The 18,648-nt window shown below is 41.1% G+C and overlaps 1 protein-coding gene and 1 non-coding gene across 5 annotated transcripts in view; one reads left to right on the top strand and one right to left on the bottom strand.

Moving 5' to 3' along the window:
- Mxi1 (MAX interactor 1, dimerization protein) overlaps positions 1 to 18,648 on the bottom strand; it is a 76,188-nt gene that overhangs the window by 8,286 nt on the left and 49,254 nt on the right. The window lies entirely within an intron of this gene.
- LOC111816862 lies at positions 15,629 to 15,730 on the top strand. Its single transcript, XR_002821184.1, has one exon. It is a non-coding gene; the product is annotated as a small nucleolar RNA U13 (small nucleolar RNA).

Genomic DNA, 18,648 nt, shown 5'->3' with positions numbered 1-18,648 from the left:
TTGCCTTCCTTCTCATGTGACTGGTGGCTCAGGAGCCTCTCATATGGGGCCATAAGATGGCGGGAGGAAAGAAGATGCCAGACACAGAAGAAAAGGGCTTGATTTGAAATCCTTACTCACTGAAGGAAAAAAAAAATACAAGTAGTATTCAGTAATGTTTTTCAAGTCTCCAGGAAACAGGAGGAACTGCCATAGAGAAAAGGATTAAAGTATGGTGTTATGGAGACTGGGCGTGGTGGTGCGTGCCAGCTCATGGGAAGCTGGAAACAGGTAAATCACTCTGAGTCCCATCTAGTAGTGAGACCCTGAACACCCTATAGACTCAAAAAAAAAAAAAAAAAAAGTATGGTCTTATAGCTGACTTGGTAAACTTTATACAACTAGACTTCATGGAAAATGATTTTCAAAAATTTTTAAGCTCCTGGCTGGCATTCACTTAACTTATACACTTGTAACCACATGTATATTCAATAAAAACTAAAGCTAGAGTTCTTCCTAAGTTAACATAAGTGATAGTAAAGCAAAGTTAGGTGGGGCCACTGCACCGGAAGTGAGCTGCGCAGGAGCTGAGAGAGGGCTGAAGACCAGTGCTCTTTTATTTCCAAAGATACTTTGAAGCCTGTTCTAAAATGAGACTGGAAAATGGATTTTACTCAGGGGAAAAAGGCAATTCCCATCTACCAGCCCTGTTAGAAAGAGAAACCTATCAGAACTGCCCTCACCTTCAAAAAGGCAAGCCCTTTATAGGAAAAAGAATAGTTAAGAGTCTGTTTGGCTTTTATTTTGATAGACTGGGATCATTTTTCTCTGAAGGAACCAATGTTGCTTTTGATTTTGAACTCTGTAAACTTTACTGCCAAACTAACATACCACAGAATATGAAGGGAAATTATTTTGCTGTAATTGGCCCCTCCTAACAGCTATGAGACTTTAAAGCACAGGTGTATTAACTAAAAGCAGCACACTGTTATGGGAGGAGAAGAGGAATCTCTAAGAGAAAAAAAAAAAGCCAAGTATCAGACAATGTTTTTCAATCCTGATGTTTTTCAGGTTGTCTTTCAAAAACTTATTCTCCTCTACCCAATAATAAGAAACCTAACTCCTGGCCAGCCTGCCAACCGTCTCCTGCCGATGCCCTTGCAGACACACTCCACCACAACGTGCTTGTCTCATTCCTCCTACAGACATCAAGACTCTGCCAAGACTTTGACGCTCCCCAAGTCACATGAAACACAAGCTGAGTAGTCGGGACAGTGCCTGGATTTCCCTCCCTGCTCATGGCAGGCCCAGTCCTCCCGCAGCACGGTTCTTTAAGCTGCAGGGCTGCGCCGCAGCACACGACAGCAGCTGGCTGTTCATCCTAGACTTTGTGAACACTAAAGGTTCTTAAAGTTTAGTATGCTTAGATAATTTAAAGATACACAAAATCTATCAATTTTTCTGGAAAAAGGTGACATGAAAACTGGAGCCAGATAAATCAAGCATCCCTGCTCAAGTATTTTATTTACTAAAACCTACTGGATTCTGCTGTTCAAGATATTGCTGCAGAAATAAAGAAGCTAGACAAGCTATTCCCATCAAATGCTATTTGACAATTTACAAATTATCTGTCTCACAAGAAATAAGCCTACAAACCCAGGTAGTAAGTGGGCAAGTGGCACTTACCAGCCTCAGACATGACTGGTGGTCACGGGACTTGACAAAAATAAAAACAAGAGCATAATTGGGACCCTCTCCTCCCTTTTGAAAAAAGCTGCCTTCACTTAATAATCCTCTTAATTAGAATATCAACAAGTGGTAACAAAGTTGTAACAACACAGTATTCCCTCTACAGTAAGTTCTGTAAGCAGGCACACTGGAGCCGCCAACGTTCCCAGACTCGGGCAGACTTCTCAATACAGACGTTCAGGAATGTGAGCAAATCGGCAGCATCAACTTAGTCTGCTGTGCACTGGCACAGCTGCGTGCTCACACTTGCTGTGTGCTCCTTGGGCTGTACTACGTACGCGTGGACAGCAGCAGCCCAGAGCTCGACCAGAGCCTGACCAGAGCCTGACCAGAGCCCGACCAGAGCCCAGGGCACCTGGAAGCAAGCGCAGTGCTGGTGCGGAGGAGACTGCTACCATGGAAACAAAGGTGACACTGACTGAGAGTCGGCACCTGGGCAAAAAGATGGTAGAGGTTGCTCATTCTTATAATGAATCATTCAACTACTGGCCAATTCATTTTTTTGGTGGAACCAGGGATTGAACTCAGGCCCTTGAGCTTGCCAGGCAAGCGCTTATTCTACTGAGCTATCTCCCCGGCACCCCTATTGGCCAATTTTTTTTTTTTTTTTTTTTTTTTTTTTTTTATTTGTGTGTGTGTGTGTGTGGCCAGCTCAGCCCACCAGGGGGCGGGGCTGGCTGGCATGTGGTGCTGGGGGGATTGAACCGCGGTCCCTGTGCTTTGCTAAGCTTGTTCTAAGTAGGTGCTTTAGACCACTGAGCCATCTTACCAGACCCTGGCCAATTCTTAAGACAAGGGCTGTAAAAGTAAAAATAGCTTATTCACAGTGTTATGTGTAGTGTTTTTTTTTTTTTTAAGTTTTACATTTTATATCTGTGCCAAAGGCAAAATAAGACTCATTTTGCTAGATTTACAAATAAATCTGACTTATGAATGTTCCCTAGAGTAAGTCTGGGACTTTGTATCTTTTTTTTTGGGGGGGTGGTCTTTTTGAGACAAGTTTTCCTTATGCAGTTCAGGCTGCCTTGAACCCACTGTGTAGCCCAGGGTGGCTTCAAACTCATAGCGATCTTCCTGCCTCAGCCTCTTAAGTGCTGAGATTACAGGCATGTGCTACCACATTTGGCTTGTATAGTATTCTAATAATTTAAATTATTTTACTCTCACATCATCACCTTCAGCATGAAAAGGCTTGTCTACATATAAAGAAGAAAAGTAAGTTGAGATCTGTATTATTCACTCTGGGAAACTCTAAAACCACCCTGTCCCACTAAAATCTAAGCAGTTCCAAGGGTAGGCTCTGTATACCTCTAGGGGCATTCTACACTGAGCCAGAGAGTGTGAAGGTCTAAGGGTTTAAATATGGTGTCCTCCAGAAGCTAGTATTTCCCAAATATTTGGAAGAAAAACATTGCTGGACCAGTGAGATAGCTCAGCAGACTAAGTGCTTGCTTAGGCAAGCGCAGGGACCGGGGTTTGGCCCCCGGCACCACATGCTGCCAGCCCTGCCCCTCTGAGCCAGCCACAGAGACCGGATATGGGGAGGCTGTGACAGGAGGATCACTATGAGTCTGAGCCACATAGACAGACCCTGTACCAAATGGATTAAAAAATATATATGAAAACAAACATAGATGCATTTTCAAAATTAGAAGACTTCAAATAAACTTAACATTATTTCATACATAGTTCAGGACCTCCAAAAGTCTATGTTAAAGTCCTGAAGCAAATTAGCACGCTGTTAGACCTCTGGATTTCTGACGAGTGGCTTAGCCTGCGTCTCCCAAAGACTTAGAGAAGAAGAAACAGGAAGCAGCACAAAGGCCTGGGCGAGGGGAGAAAAGGGCTCAGTGTGAGTACTCGACCCGTAATTATAAAATCATAGTGTATTTTCCCCACACTACAAAGAGTCTATGTGGGCTGAAGTGTTACTTAGATTTTACAATTCCGAGATGAAGAGCTGATCAGGATGCACGATGGCTGCCATCAAACTGCGAGTCGTGCTATGTGACCGGGCTGCCAGGCGCTGCCCAAGCTTCCAAGACTGACTCGCCTGCATCTGATCGCTGTACTTGTGCCCTCTGCTTCCGCCTTTCAGCCTCGTTTCCCACCACACATACCCTTGCAGAGCTCTTCTACAACCAAACTGTTTCCACATTTGCCAGTTACTTGCAAGGCCCTTCTCTCCATGTCTAGCTGGTTGGTATTTAACGCATTCCTCAGTCTATACTAATTTCATCTTTAAGATCTTCTGTCATACTCCAGATAACCTTGATTTTCATATTATTTGCGCTGTACTTTGAGACTGAAAGCATACTTTTTTTTTTTTCCAGGATTAAACCACATTTATTTTTTTCTTACAAAAAAATCCAAACAAATAATGAAATAAATATATTTCTATAAGCATTCTATCCTGGGTTCCTTGTCCTAGAATTTAGTATACAGTTCATATTGAGGGTATGTCAACTCTTCTTCTGGATGTTATGACGTCTCCATCTTATAACCATGTTTCTCTAGTTCTGCTACTGTATTTGCATTTTTGTTTCCATGGATATTGCTTTGTACTTCCTAGCTGTCCCCTCCACATCACCACTGCTTTTCCTCTTCCTTCCGGACATCCTGGGCTTGCAGCTGGTTGGAGAAGTCGTCCTCGACATTGTCGTCATCCCAGTTATCTTCCCAGACATGGGCATCTTCATCTTCATCCATACCAGTCCAGTCTTCGGCAGGGAACTCCTCGAACTCGTCGTCCTCCTCTAGGAGACCCAAATCTACCGGCTGCTTTTTCTCTGACATCGCTACCCTCCAAGCCTACTACTACCCCTCAGAGCGGCACAGGACGAAAGTTGGAGGTCTCGCTGAAAGCATACTTTTTTGATTTCCATGTTTCCAATGCTAAACAGAATGACGAGCACCCAGTGGAGCATTTCTAGAACTCTAACCAAAGTTGAGGTAAAACTCTGGCGCGAAACCTCTGAACAGTGTAATCAGATGCACCTCGTGTGTGCATGGGTCTGCCACACCCTGGGCCTGCTGGTCGGTGGAAGGCCACACACAGAGAACACACAAGCAAATTACTATTTTCTTTAAAAAAATTATCCTGTATTCTTCTTTAAGAAAGGCTTCAATTTTGACAGCTTCTTTTGAAAAAATAAAATAAAATCTTGTTCCAGAAGCCCATGTTCTTCACTGGAGTTTCTATATGGACCCTGTAGAGAGACTTAACAGAAACTGCCCACATGATTATCCACTCCCTGCTAGGTTTCGTTTCCATACATACACCCCTGCCTTATCTGCTTATAAGGATTTCGTTTTTAAAAAACACAAAGACTAATTTGATTGTTCATTTAACTTATTTCTTCTTTGGTCACACAAGAACTTTCTGTATTCCAAGTTTCAAAGTCTGGGAAATAGGGCTACATCACCGGAGAAAACAGTGGCAATTTGTTCTAAATACAAGTAGCTTATTTTCCTTTGGCAACTCTCCAGGTATTCGGGTGGCGGGAAGGGGGCTACTCTGGGACAGGGTCGGGCTCTGAGCCTCAACTACTGTCAAAACTTCACTGTGGGTGGGAGAGGACACATTCAGTTATTTATCTTTCATGCTCATTTGGAAACATTAAAGATTTTTGGCTTATTAACAGCTTTCTGCGATTTGCCTTTTGTTGGTGTTCATCCCTATCCTGGCAGCCCCCACTGCCGAGGTAGTGGTACCAAGAGGCTAAGAGCACTGCTGTCCAAAAGAAAAAGCAGTCTCTCCTGGCCACTGGGAAGGCGATCTGCGATACAACAGTAGCCACTTGTTAATGTTCTACTGGACATAGTGATGTCAACAGTGCTGTCCCCTGCCAGCCACCGTGGGGGAAAGCACATTCTGAAACCAAAACAAACTTCCTACATGCTGGCAACACAGATGGGAGACACCGCGATAATGACACTGCCCTTGTTTTATATATTCAAGTGCACACGAGAATTACGTGAATTCTTCTAGAGAAGTGTAAGCCTGACTCACACAGCACTCTTGCTATCCACAGCCCAGAATGATTTTATTCTATCAAGTTACTCTCCAAGATGGCAGAAATGCAGAAATACTGTTACTGCTGTCCAGTGAAGTGATGATCTCACCTAGCACAAACAGCACATACAAATAATAATTTGCAATGCAATTGTTCACTTAGAAACAAAGTGAAAATAACGAAGGTCTCTGAAAATAGACCCACTAATCAGATAGATTAGTATAATAGCTCATTTTAAGGGGATATATTACGTAGGAGGAAAGACACATCTTACAAATGGAAGAGGAACGTTCTAGCCCACGAGTTAATGCTTGCTTACCGAGTGTTCAGCATACACTTAATACCAGTAACCTAAATGAAGAGCTAAATGATTAAAAGTGGTAACTGTGCTTACTGGCAGATGGCACACGGCCTGCCACTGCTGGACATCTGCCAATCCAGGCAAGCCAGCAAGGAATTATTTATAAAGTCCCCTTTTAGCCCAATTTTTCCAAAATCAAAATGTAGTTTTTTGGTGGGAAAGTGATAAAATTTGGGTCAGGGAGAGGATAACAAATTGCAATTGTTAGCCAATGTATTTCATCCATTTAATAACCCTGAAATATTTCACCAGCTTTTTAAACCTCTGGAAAAATAAAATTCCCAGACTTCAAAGTATGTCATAGCCCTCGTAACTGATGTTCTGGTGTATCTTTACTTCCAAATCACTCCACTGTTCTCAGCTTTTTAACTGTTCATTATGCTGCATCACTTGAATTTTTTCTTCTGGTCCCAAGAGCCCAACTGAAGAGCAGTTTTGTAACGACCTGTGGAGTTGCCCGGCGCACCCAACACCTGGCACCGACCTCACATCTGCCCTCCTGTGGTAGGGCAGAACATTTCTAGTGCGGTCGCTGTGAGGGCTCCAGCAAATGAGCACCTGCAAGCAGGCAGACTGTGAACATGACTTAAGAACTGCTCCTTAAACCCTTCTGAAATGGGAGAAGTGACCAGCGGATTAACAACAATTACAAATTACAGTATGTTCCTAAAAGATAAACTTTTTTTTCTTTTCCAGTACGAGAAGTGACCTCAGGGCCTCTTCACTATTCCCAGCCTTTATTATCTTTTATTTTGAGACAGGATGTCCCTAGATTACTGCACTGCTCACCCTGAGCTTGAATTTGTGGTCCGCCTGCCTCAGCCGTCTAGAATCCAGGGATGGCAGGGTGTGCCCGTCGCGCCCGGTTCTAAAAGGTAACTTTTATCAAGACTAGGCCAAGCAAGGAGTGGTAAATTATACTTTGTGACCTGTTATTCTCATTTGTCTAAATCTTAGTTTGACTTCCCTCTGGATTAAATCAGAAAGGATTCCAAGCTCTAGTATTTATTTTTATGATTCTATTCTCAGCTCACTAACATTAGTTTTCTGCTCAAGAATTGCTTTGTAAGTAACATTATACTTTTTTCATTGTAATTTACTTCTAATTGACAAACAACAACTTTACACTTTGATTTTATCAATAGCTCAGGAGGGTAACCCAGAATTTTTTTTTTTTTTTTTTTTGGCGGAACTGGGGATTGAACTCAGGCCCTTGCACTTGCCAGGCAGGTGCTTATTCCACTGAGCCATCTCCCTGGCCCCCAAAAAATTTATACACCACCACACATTTGGGAAAAAAGCAGAAGCAGGCTAAGGGAACACTCCCTGCTGTTCTCGCTGCCAGGTGGAGCCTTGGCTTTGCTCACGCAGCCTGCGTGGCTCTCTTGCCCCAGCACACGGCAAGGACAAAGATGCGATGCCAGCAGGGTGGGGAGTGGGGTGTTTGCCAGATCCGCATGCTTCCTTTCACATACTTCAGGGTTAGAATCCTGAGACATCATTCATTCATTTATTTTTTATCTTCTGAGTCATCTTTTAGAATCCCCAGCACATGTCATATCACAGAAACAAGGTATATAAATGTCTTTGCAGTGGAGGAAAATAAGACCCAGCACTGATTCAATGTTTTTCCCCCTAAAATCACCAAAATTTCTTATACATTCCAAGTCAGCAAAACCATGCTCCCTGCTCAGGACTCAAGATGTGCAGCAGTAAATCACGACTACTTTCAAGGGAGCTGTAAGAACCCAGTATCACTAAACTCTTTAGGAAAAGCCTTCTCCATCACAAAAATAGCAGTCTTGTTGTTTAGCTCTATCTAAACCGAGTTTCACTTACGAATACTGTAATTGCAAAGATGGAATTTCTAATTGAAAAAGAACCACATTTAGAAAAGACTAGCTTTTTTTTTCAATTCTGCAAAATACAAACTGTTCTGTAAAGGAATAATTTTGAATCAGGCAGGAATAAGTGAATGAGGACAACAAAAACCATAGAAATTATAACGCTAGAGAAAAATGCCACAATTGGCCACACCAGTGACCCCAATGCCACAGGGCTCAGTGCTAGTGGCACTACGGCATGGCTCGGGGAAGCGGGACAGCGCCCTCCACGACAGCAGCACTGTGTGCTGCGTATCTTCTTAAAATTAACAATATGATCAAAGAAGTGAGCTAAATTTGTTTTTTTTTTTTTTTAACCTTTACTTTGGGCACTAAATCCTTACAGAGTTGCCACATATTTATGATGACTTATTTTAATCAGAAAATGTCTCCAAGTTTAAAAGTGGGTGTACCCCCTAATTTTAGTCATGATTTTATTGAAGAAATATGAATGTATTCTTGCTCCATTTTCAGATTTCTCCCTTATTCTAATTCAGTTATGCTCTTTTAGATTAGACAGTCTATCTTTAATTTTAGATTATTTTAATAGGCCAGCTTTGCTCTAATTACTTGAGGATGAAGTATTGAGTAGTAAAGCATTCCATGAAAAAGAGATTTTTTAATGGCCTAAAAATCTCAGTCTTTAGGCAGCTTAAAAGAGGTTTTGTGTTGAAAATTTTTTTTCCCTGTGTTTTAGGGAAGGGTCTACAGGGTGTTCAGGGTCTCACTACTATTTAGGACTTGTAGTGATTCTCCTGTTTACAGCCTCCCCAGTGTTGGGATTACAGCATGCACCACCACGCCTAGTCTCAATCACCCTCTCAGGGTGCCCTGGGGGCGGGGCTGGCATGGTAGGCCCGGGGATCAAACCCTTGGCCCCCGTGCCTGTTTGCAGGTGCTTTCATCTGCTGAGCTATTTGGCTGGCCCTGCATTGAAATTTTTAAAAAATAATTTAGGGTTCATGTACTCAAGCAGGCAGAAAGTATAAAAGACACAAAATTTTCCATGTTGACACCTGTCACTATTTTGAGGATATATTGAGAAGTACTCAAGTGTAAATATTAAAAGAATATACAGTAATATACAAGAGGAAATGTATCTGACCCTAGATTAACACGGGTTCCAACTGTTATGCACACGTGTGACATTTTAAAGAAATTCCAGAAGAATAATGTAACCTAGAAATATCAACAAAACTGAAAAGAGGCATTAGCCCATTAACATTCACAACTTCTATGTTTTTATGTACCAGTTAAATAAATTTAAGGCTGGGGACTAGCTCAGTGGTTGCATGCTTTCGTAGTAGGTGCAAGGTCCTTGATTTGACACCTAGCACCACAAAAATAAATTTTTAAAAAAGGTTAGCTATGTCATGAATGCATAAATATATGTAGATAATATCACTATCATAAATATATAAATTATAAAAATTAAAATTTATCAAAATCTATGCACATATTTACAGATCATGCGTAACACCATTACCAGGGGAAATGGAAAGAAAAAGATGCAGTATTACACCCGAACACATAAAATTAGCTACAGTACGCACTGTATGGTCCCGTCACCGCCCCCGGCCGCCGCCACACAGGTTCAAGTTTGCCAGCACCCACCTACGGTGCTATGTGCTGCCAATCACCTCTGCACGTGTAGTTCATCTCTCCGGCACATTTACCACAATGAAAAGTGTTCCCTCGCAGTTCTTACGTTTTTACCGTATGTAATGTATACAAGGTATGTATACAAATTCCTATGATGAATGTGATCATTGTGTGTACCCAAAATGTACCAGTAGACTTAATTAAAAATAAACTTATAAATGCTCTTTTAGTGTATCTTTAGTGACAGCTAAAATACAGTTTTATTTCTAATGGGCTGTTTTCTATATAAAGCAGTGTCTCCTTATGGTGGCATTTTTGGTGAGGCCCAAGGGTCTTACAAAATAGTGGAAAGCGCCAATTGAGACATCAGTGTGCTGCAGAGAGCTCTGGATAAATGGGATACTGAGAGCCCATTTCTTATCCTCGACTCCCCTGGACGTCCCTTCTGCTTGGGTCACTAATGAAGGTGTGAGCTGTATTCCAGTGAGCACCTCCATGCAGTGCCAAGTCACTTCTGAGATCACGCAGGGGTCAACCCTTGAGAGCCCAGGAGCTAGGGCGGCCAACTCCCAGTGCACTCAGAAATCCACGTGTTAACATTTAACCTCCCAGACTTGGCCTCTAATAAATACTCTGCTTCGATTGAAAGCCTTGCCACTAACAAAGTCTGTCCATATATATCTAGTATACACCGTCTTCAAGAGTTCTACCTATTCTATCACCCAACAGATATTCTTTTAATATTTACATCTTTGATCCCTTTCGATTGCAGTTTAATTCATGGTGAGATTCTTGATTTAATCTTCAGCAAATGGAAAGCCAACTTTTCCAGTACCATTTATTAAACAGGCTATCCTTTTTCCAGGGAATGTATTTGGCTTCTTTGTCAAAGATAAGGTAGCTGAGTATGACTGGAGTGCTTTCTGTGTCTTCTGCTCTGTACTACTGATCCTCTGGTCTATTTTTTTGCCAGTACCATGCTAATATGTAGACACAGATATAGATACAGAGATATAGAAATAGAGATAGACGCATACACACACACATCAATCACAACAGCTTTATAATATAGTTTCAAGTCAGGGATTGTGATGCCCCCTGCCTTGCCTTTGTTGCCCTGAGTTGTTTTTGCTATTCTAGATCTCTTCTGGTTCCAAATGACTTTAGGAGTGTTTTCTACAATTCTGTGAGATACGCTATTAGAATTCTGATCAGAATTGTATTAAATCTGTGCAACAGTTTTGGAAGTATGGCCATTTTCACTGTATGGGGTCTTGTCTACCAAAGAATAAGGGCTGTCTTCCCATTTTCGGCTGTCCTCGTCAATCTTCTTCGGAGTACTGTACTTTTCAATGTAGAGGTCTTTAATTTCCTTTATTAGATTGATTCCTGGGTCTGTCTGTCCGTCTTTCTTTCTTGGATGCTACTGTGAAAAATGTTGTTTCTCTAATTTCTCTTTCAGTGAATCATTTGTGAACAAGAAGGCTACTAATTGGGCTGGTGGGATGGCTCAGTGGTCTAAAGCACCTACTTGGAACAAGCTAAGCTAAGCAAAGCACAGGGACCGCGGTTCGGTCCCCCAGCGCCATATGCCAGCCAGCCCCGCCCCCTGGTGGGCTGAGCTGACCACACATACACAAAATAAATAAATTAATTAATTAAAAAAGGAGGGAAAAAAAGAGAAAAAGAAAAAAAGAAGGCTACTAATTGATTATGCTCTGCAACTGAATTTGGTTATTAAATCGTGAAGTCTTCTGGTGGAGTTTTTGCGGTCTTCTCTGTAAAGCATCAGGTTATCTGCAAATAATAATTTAACTTCTCCCTTTCTTATCTTTATTCTTTTTTTTTCTCTTGTCTAATTGTTCTAGCTAATGTTTCCAGAACTATATTGAATAGGAGTGGTGAGAGTCTCTTGGTCTTTTCCTGATTTTAGAGTGAAAGCTTTCAGTTTTTGTCCATTTAGTATGATGTTAGTGGTTAGCTTTTCATAGATGGCTTCGTCAAATTGAGATAAAGACCATATATTCTAATTTTCTGTAGGGTTTTTATTATGAATGAGTGTTGGACTTTGTCAAATGCTTTCTCTGCATCTATTGAGATGATCAGGTAGTTTTTGTCCTTGGTCATTAATATGGTATACTACATTTACTGATTTATATATGTTGAACCTTCCAGCATCCATGGGGTAAAATCCTACACAGTCGTGGTGTATAATCTTCTTGATGACTTGCTGCCATTCTGTTTGTCAGTATCTTACTGAGGATTTTTCTGTCTAAGTTATTAGGGAGATTAGCCTCTTTTTTGGTTGGCTCCTTCTCTGGTTTTGGTCTCAGTAATGCTTCCAGGAATGAAGCTGGGAACACGAGCATGTATAAATTTAAAAGGCTGCATCACATTATGTAAATGTAGTCTCACGTCCACATCTAGTTCAGCTATGCTGAACAGCCACGAGTTCACTTTCACCCAAAATAAGTGGCAAACTAGAATAAGACAGAGCAAAAGAGACTCAGATACAGCATTTCTCCCGAAAGCCCTTCTAAACAAACATACTGACAGCACAGTAAAAGCAATTTTGGCAAACACCTAGAGGGAAGCACACATATCCCAGGGTTAATAAGCTGTTCATTTTAGGTTCAGGACATGACAATAACATCTGCTATGAGTTGACCTCAGCGCCCACCTGGGATACACACAATGTATCAATTATATACTCAATTATATACTTTTTAAAAACAGGTTTTGTCTTACTGTCTTCTACCTACACTATTAATCCTCAAGAGCAAGACCCAGGAGCTCTTCGTCCCGTCCCTAGTACCTAGCACAGTCAGTGCCTGCTAAGTGCTTCTCTGCGGACGTGGTACTACATTTAGGAGTCTTCTGTCAGTGCCAGGAATGCTGCACCGAACGTTCATTTCCACCAAAGATTTGAAGTCAGAACACAGTCTTGGGGCTAACGGCACATGTGACTGTTATGAGCTACCAGCACGAAAACCTGACAATTACCCATGATTAGCCATCCTAGATTGTATGTTCAAAGGCAGTTCAACCCTAAATTTTCAATTGTTCAAGGAAATTTAATATTTCCCGTACTTTTGTTTTTAGCTTCCTAAAAGGGCTAAGGGGGAGGGAGGGGAGAGAGGCCAAATTGCGTTTTATCGGGAGTAGTAAAAATGCTGTTACAAGATGAATAATCTAACTACTCTTTATTCTTAACCACTGTGGGTAATAGGAGACACACCAAAGTACTCAAAGCTCTACAAAAAATGTTGATAGGGGCCAGGGAGATAGCTCTGTGGAATAACTGCTTGCCTAGCAAGCACAAGGTCCTGAATTTTATCCCTGGTACCACCAATATATAAATAAGTAAGACCAATTCTCTTAAAAAAAAAAAAAAACAAACTGCTGAGAAGCCTCCGACTAACCTTTACTTGACAAGAAACGGGTTCACTGCGTAACGTGAAGGTATCAAATTGAAATCATGATTGTAATCCAGCTTTCCAATTTTCTTTTTTTCCCCCACTTTTATTAGTATATGTTTGCAATATAAAATTATATTAACTGTAGGGAGTTGGTACATCTTAATTATTTTTCTATATCCTTTCATTTTCAATCTGAAGGGCCTGGGGATTTGGCTCAGCAGTAGAATGCTTGCCTAGCAAGCTGGAAGCTGACCTGGGCTCAGTCCTTGGCACCAAAAAAACAAAACAAATAAACCTCCCCTTAAAAAAAAAAAAAAAAAAAAAAAAAACTTCTACTATTTTCAATCTCCAAAAAAATTCTAGATAGAAGCACAATATAGTTCTTTATACATTTCCTAAAAAGCTTCTCCAATAGAAGACCATCAATTGAAAAAGATTTTACAATTAAAGCACTAACCAACACTGCCCTCAAGCTAATGTTTAAAACACCTTTTATCCTATTCCATGCAAGCATTATTAAACTAAGCACTATTGGCCATAATTTTTTAATTAAAAATTTAAACATTTTATTGTAACAAATTCTAAGGCCGGTTAAAATTTACAAAATTATAGGTGAATACCTATTCATCATGAGAAATCAACATAAAAAAAATGTTTAAGTGAAAATTTAAAATGACCTCAACCTGGGGACTAATATCTTTTTCTAGTCATAGCAGATCAGAATTTGCTACACATATTTTTAAAATTTCTAATAACACGCTCAATAGAGCAAGATCAAGTTTCAATATACCATATTTGAGGGGCTGGTGAGATGGCTCAGTGGTCTAAAGCACCTACTTGGAACAAGCTTGGCAAAGCACAGGGACCGCGGTTCAGTCCCCCAGCACCACATGCCAGCCAGCCCCGCCCCCTGGTGGGCTGAGCTGGCCACACACACACACACACACACACACACACAATAAGTAAATTTTTTAAAAAATATACCATATTTGAAAGTAAAATAGTTGCAGATCTTTTTCTATTTAATGCACTGTTATCTTTAATTACTTCAGAGCTTTCAAGTGGTACAAAGAGGAGCACGTGCACGTGTCCAGGATACACACTGTGTGCACTTTTCAGCTGCATTACCCAGCACGGCTCCGCACACTCACCTCACAGAACCACGTTGCGTTTCACTGTAGTCTTACGCTGGCATCATTGATGGAAATTCACAGCATCAGCTGATGCTTTCCTAACACTATTAATTCTAAACTAGGAGAAACGTTAGCTTTCCAAAAAAGCGTAAGTCTTGCTAGGACCCTGCCAAAGAATACTGTTCCAGCTGATCATGGAAACTTCCATGAAGAACTCTATTTATTTAACTCTACACTTTACATGATGTCAGAGCAAACAGCTATGAGAATAAAAGATACCAAAAATTAGAATCTAAGCAGGACTAACTACAGATAAAAATCCAGAGAATAGTCTGTATCTCAAAAGCAAGCTGCGATGCTAGTTGTAAGATATTAGGGCTATTCAAACAGAACAGGGTGACGACACCTCAAGGGCAAGGCACGCGCACAAATCGGTAACATTTTTAGGAAATGGTTTAGTAACAAAAAATCAGTCACAGCTTCTATGCTATTTATAGTAAAAGCTCAAGTCGTAAATGAAGTTTCTTGGTTTACCACACCAATGCAGCCCCAGAAAGCAGTGTACCCTTATCTGTAAACCCACCCTGCCCTTCGGGAGGCATTTTCCCGTGGTACAACTCCAGCAGGAGTCCCATCGGGAGGCACGATCGTCACATACTTCCTAAGTGGGTCATATTGCCTAGAATATGCTATGGGGACAAGCTGTTCTCTCCGGAGCAAGAGTGGAGAACAAAACTATTTTCTTTGGAAAGGGAAGATGTCTGCAGGGAAGCAAGTATCTCATTATGTGCCTTTCTAACATACTTTCTATCTTGAAGTGGCAGATTTCTCTCTCTCTCTCTCCCTCTCTCTCTCTCTCTCTCTCTCTCTCTCTCACACACACACACACACACACACACACACACACACAGAGGCCAATTATTTGGCTTGACACTACCAGGTTTTTTCTGCTAATCTCACAGAAGGCGCATAGCCTGCTACCAAAACGTGCATTATCAATTCACTTAGCTTTTGTCAATCAAGGTACTTACTGGAGTTCAGGCTGCAAGCTGCTGTAAGATACAAGGACAAACATGTAAGGTCTATGTCCTTGTGGAAGGTATGTATTCTGAAAGAATGCAGATCTACAAAGGGGAAAACTACACTGTAAAGTCATAGGAGTTAAAATTCATACAGGTGACACAAACAGTGAACCTCATGAATTCAGAGGTGAGGTCATTTTGTATCGTAAGGAAAAGCTTTGTGGAAAAATATGTATTTTAGCTGTGCCTTGAAGCAGTATCAAAAAGCTCTAATTTGGGAATCAGAAAACCTAGGCATCATCCTGACCGTCGTCAACAGCCTCAGTGCAGCACGTAACATACTGCATAGTCTTTAGATTTTTGAGAACTACACAACATGATTTTCTAAAAATGCCTTTCAAGCTGTATGATCTCTGGAAATGAAAGGGTGAGTTACATATTCCCTTTTAAAATTTTTTTAGGTGATACTTCGGATCATGAGTGAGACGATTGGGTGTTCATGTCTTACGCATGAGATGTGCCGCCCTCAAACCTTGCTACGACGTGGGCACATTACCCATCGAACGTTAAAAAATTTTTTTTTAGGTTTCACAAGTAAGACAATAAATTCAATCTGATAGCTTCCTCTTGAATCTCACTGCCTTCCCCAGCAAATATATCAGTGTGACATCTATAATTCTGTTGTTTTTTTTCTGTTTTTTTTTTAGAGAGGTTCTTGCTAAGTAGTTCAGGCTGGGTCTAAATTTACTGTGTATCCCAGGCTGACCTTGAATTTGCAACAATCCTCCTGCCTCAGTCTCCCAATGCTCAGATTACAGGAGTATGCCATCACATCCAGCTCTCTTTTCTTTTGGGGCAGGATTAAAAGAAAACAGGGTCTTACTATGTAGTCTAGGCTGGCCTTGAACTCAAGATATTCCTGCCCTTACTTCCAAAATGCTGGGATTATAGGCATATGCCACTCAATTGACAATATGTATCTTTTTGACATATCTTTCTTCCCATACATCTGAATATACATAATAGAGAAATATGATTTTGCTTTAACATTTAAATTTAAATGAAATCATAATAAAAATACCCTTTTGTAATTTGCTTTTTTTACTTAGTATGTCTTGAAAATCTCTCCACATACACATACAACATGGGTCTACATCATTCTTTTTACCTGATGCAAAGCATGGATGTATCATTTAACTCCTTCTCTGATAAAAATTCATACTACTTCTAATACTTTTATTAAAAACATTTTGGTATCCTTGTTTATGCTTTCTATGCCTACACAGAAACTCAAAAGGGGGCAACAGTACAAAACATGAATTTAACTAAAAATATGGAGGTAGAAAACACTGAAAATTAAGAAGTTCAGACCAAGTATCCGCATTTTCAGTAAGAAAAAATAGTCACAACAGTATACCCAAAATACTTTTAGAAGATATAAATTCTAATGCTAGGTTGAAAAACTAGATTAGAGAGTAAAAAGCAGGTTCTGAGACTATCTTCTCATTGCTGTTACAAATACCCAACACCCAAAATGAAAGGGGAAGGGCTAGCCGAATAGCTCAGCGGATGAAAGCGCCTAGTAGTGAGACCCTGAACACCCTGTAGACCCTTCCCTAAAAAATAAAAAAATAAAACAAAAATTAAAGAGGGAAAGGCTAATTTGGCTCACAGTTTGTGGAGGTCTTACTCCATAGCTGGCTGGCTCCAAGGCAGAGGAGAAGCACTCCATGTGTGGCGGAAGGCAGCAAGCAGCCGGCACCACAGGCCCCCTTCTGTCCCTTTCATCTTATCCAGGTACCCACTCTTGGGGGGCAGCCTTGACCCTCGCACCGCACCACCAATTACTACCAGCACCTCATCCTTGATCTCTGCAGCACGCACCTTAGACCCAGCCAGCACATGAGCCTTTGGGGAAGACATCGATAGGCAGGCAGAGCAGGATGCTTGAAACCCCAGGCTTTTCTTAGGCCTGGACGAACTCTGTCTTTGCATGGAGCTGAGTGTCGAACCCAAGGTCGCCAGCATGCTAGCAAGTGCTCTACCACGGAGCTGTAGTTCCAGCCTACAGAAAGAAATCTTAAAGAGCAGTTCAAGTCTTCCACACCTAGTTTTAAAAAAACTAAAGCCCCATCTCTAAACTGAATGTGATTTTGGCCCCCAACTTTGTACTTTTGCCTCCATTCACTTGGAGAAGTTGGGAAAGAAAAAAATTTCAATACCTACTATCCTAAGTGTTACTTAAAAAACAACATGAAGTGCGGATGGCCAATCCAAATGGAAGTTACAGGGGGCTGGGGAAATAGCTCAATAGAATAAGCGCTTGCTTGGCACGTGCAAGGGCCTGAGTTCAATCCCCGGTTCTGCCAAAAACAAAAACAAAAAAAACAAAACCACAAATGGAAGTTACAGTTGAAGACAGCACAAACTTGTTTTGTGGACCCAGATGCTACCCTTCTGATTCTAGCAATCCTCAGTAACTGAAAGCAAAAGAATAACAACAAAGCAAAGATAAATGAAAAACGGGGCTGGCGAGATGGCCCAGTAGAATAAGCACTTCCCTGTCAAGTGCAAGGGTCTGAGTTCAATCCCCGGTTCCACCAAAAAAATAAAATAAATGAAAAACAGTGACAATGTCCCAGTACAAAAAATATTCTCTTTCAAACAACAGCTAAAATATGCCAAAACAATCCAAATCTCTTTTTGTTATTGTGTCTTTTAAGATGAGTTCTCGTTCTGTTGCCCTGGCTATGCTAGAACTAGTGATTCTGTTTCAGCTTCCCAAGAAGGCAGGATTACAGGCCTGTGCCTGATTTGAATCTGCATTTTGGAAAGACAAATGAAAACGCTAAAGTAATGTCTAATCTAGTATGAAAGATTTCTTACTGATATATCCTTGGTATCACTACCAAAAAATGTGGTTCTTTTTCCTGTATTTTAGGGGAAGTTCTACAAGGTGTTCAGTGTCTCGCTACTAGATTGGACTCATAGTAATCCGCCTGTTGACAGCCTCCCAAGAGCTGGGATTACAGGCGTGTGACACCATGCCCAGTCTCAATTGCCATGTCAGGGCACCCCAAGGGCGGGGCCAGCATGGCAGGCCCAGGGATCAAACCCCTGGCCCTTTTGCCACTGAGATATTTGCCCAGCCCACTACCAAAATAGTTATCAAAATAGAAATTTCTTTAAAATACTAGCTTCAGGAAAAAAAAAAGCATTTGAATCCTGGTTATTAAACTTGCAATAATTGACAGCTTTTTTTCTAGTATTAAAACAAGCAGGGGATTGGGGAGATAGCGTGGCAGTCTAAGGACCTGCCTGGCAAGGTTTGATCCCTAGTATCGCATGCCATGCCAGCCCCGTGCCAGGCATGTGGGTGTACGCCTGTAATCCCAGCACTGGGGAGGCTGTGACAGGAGGATCACTATGAATCTGAGCTACATAGCAAGAGCCTATTCCAAATAAATAAATAAAATACAAAAAA

The sequence above is a fragment of the Octodon degus genome, unplaced genomic scaffold (assembly GCF_000260255.1).
Source record: "Octodon degus isolate 3935 unplaced genomic scaffold, OctDeg1.0 scaffold00042, whole genome shotgun sequence".
NCBI lineage: Eukaryota > Metazoa > Chordata > Mammalia > Rodentia > Octodontidae > Octodon > Octodon degus.
The sequence above is the reverse complement of the archived record's forward strand: the minus strand, read 5'-3'. Positions and strand labels throughout refer to the sequence as shown.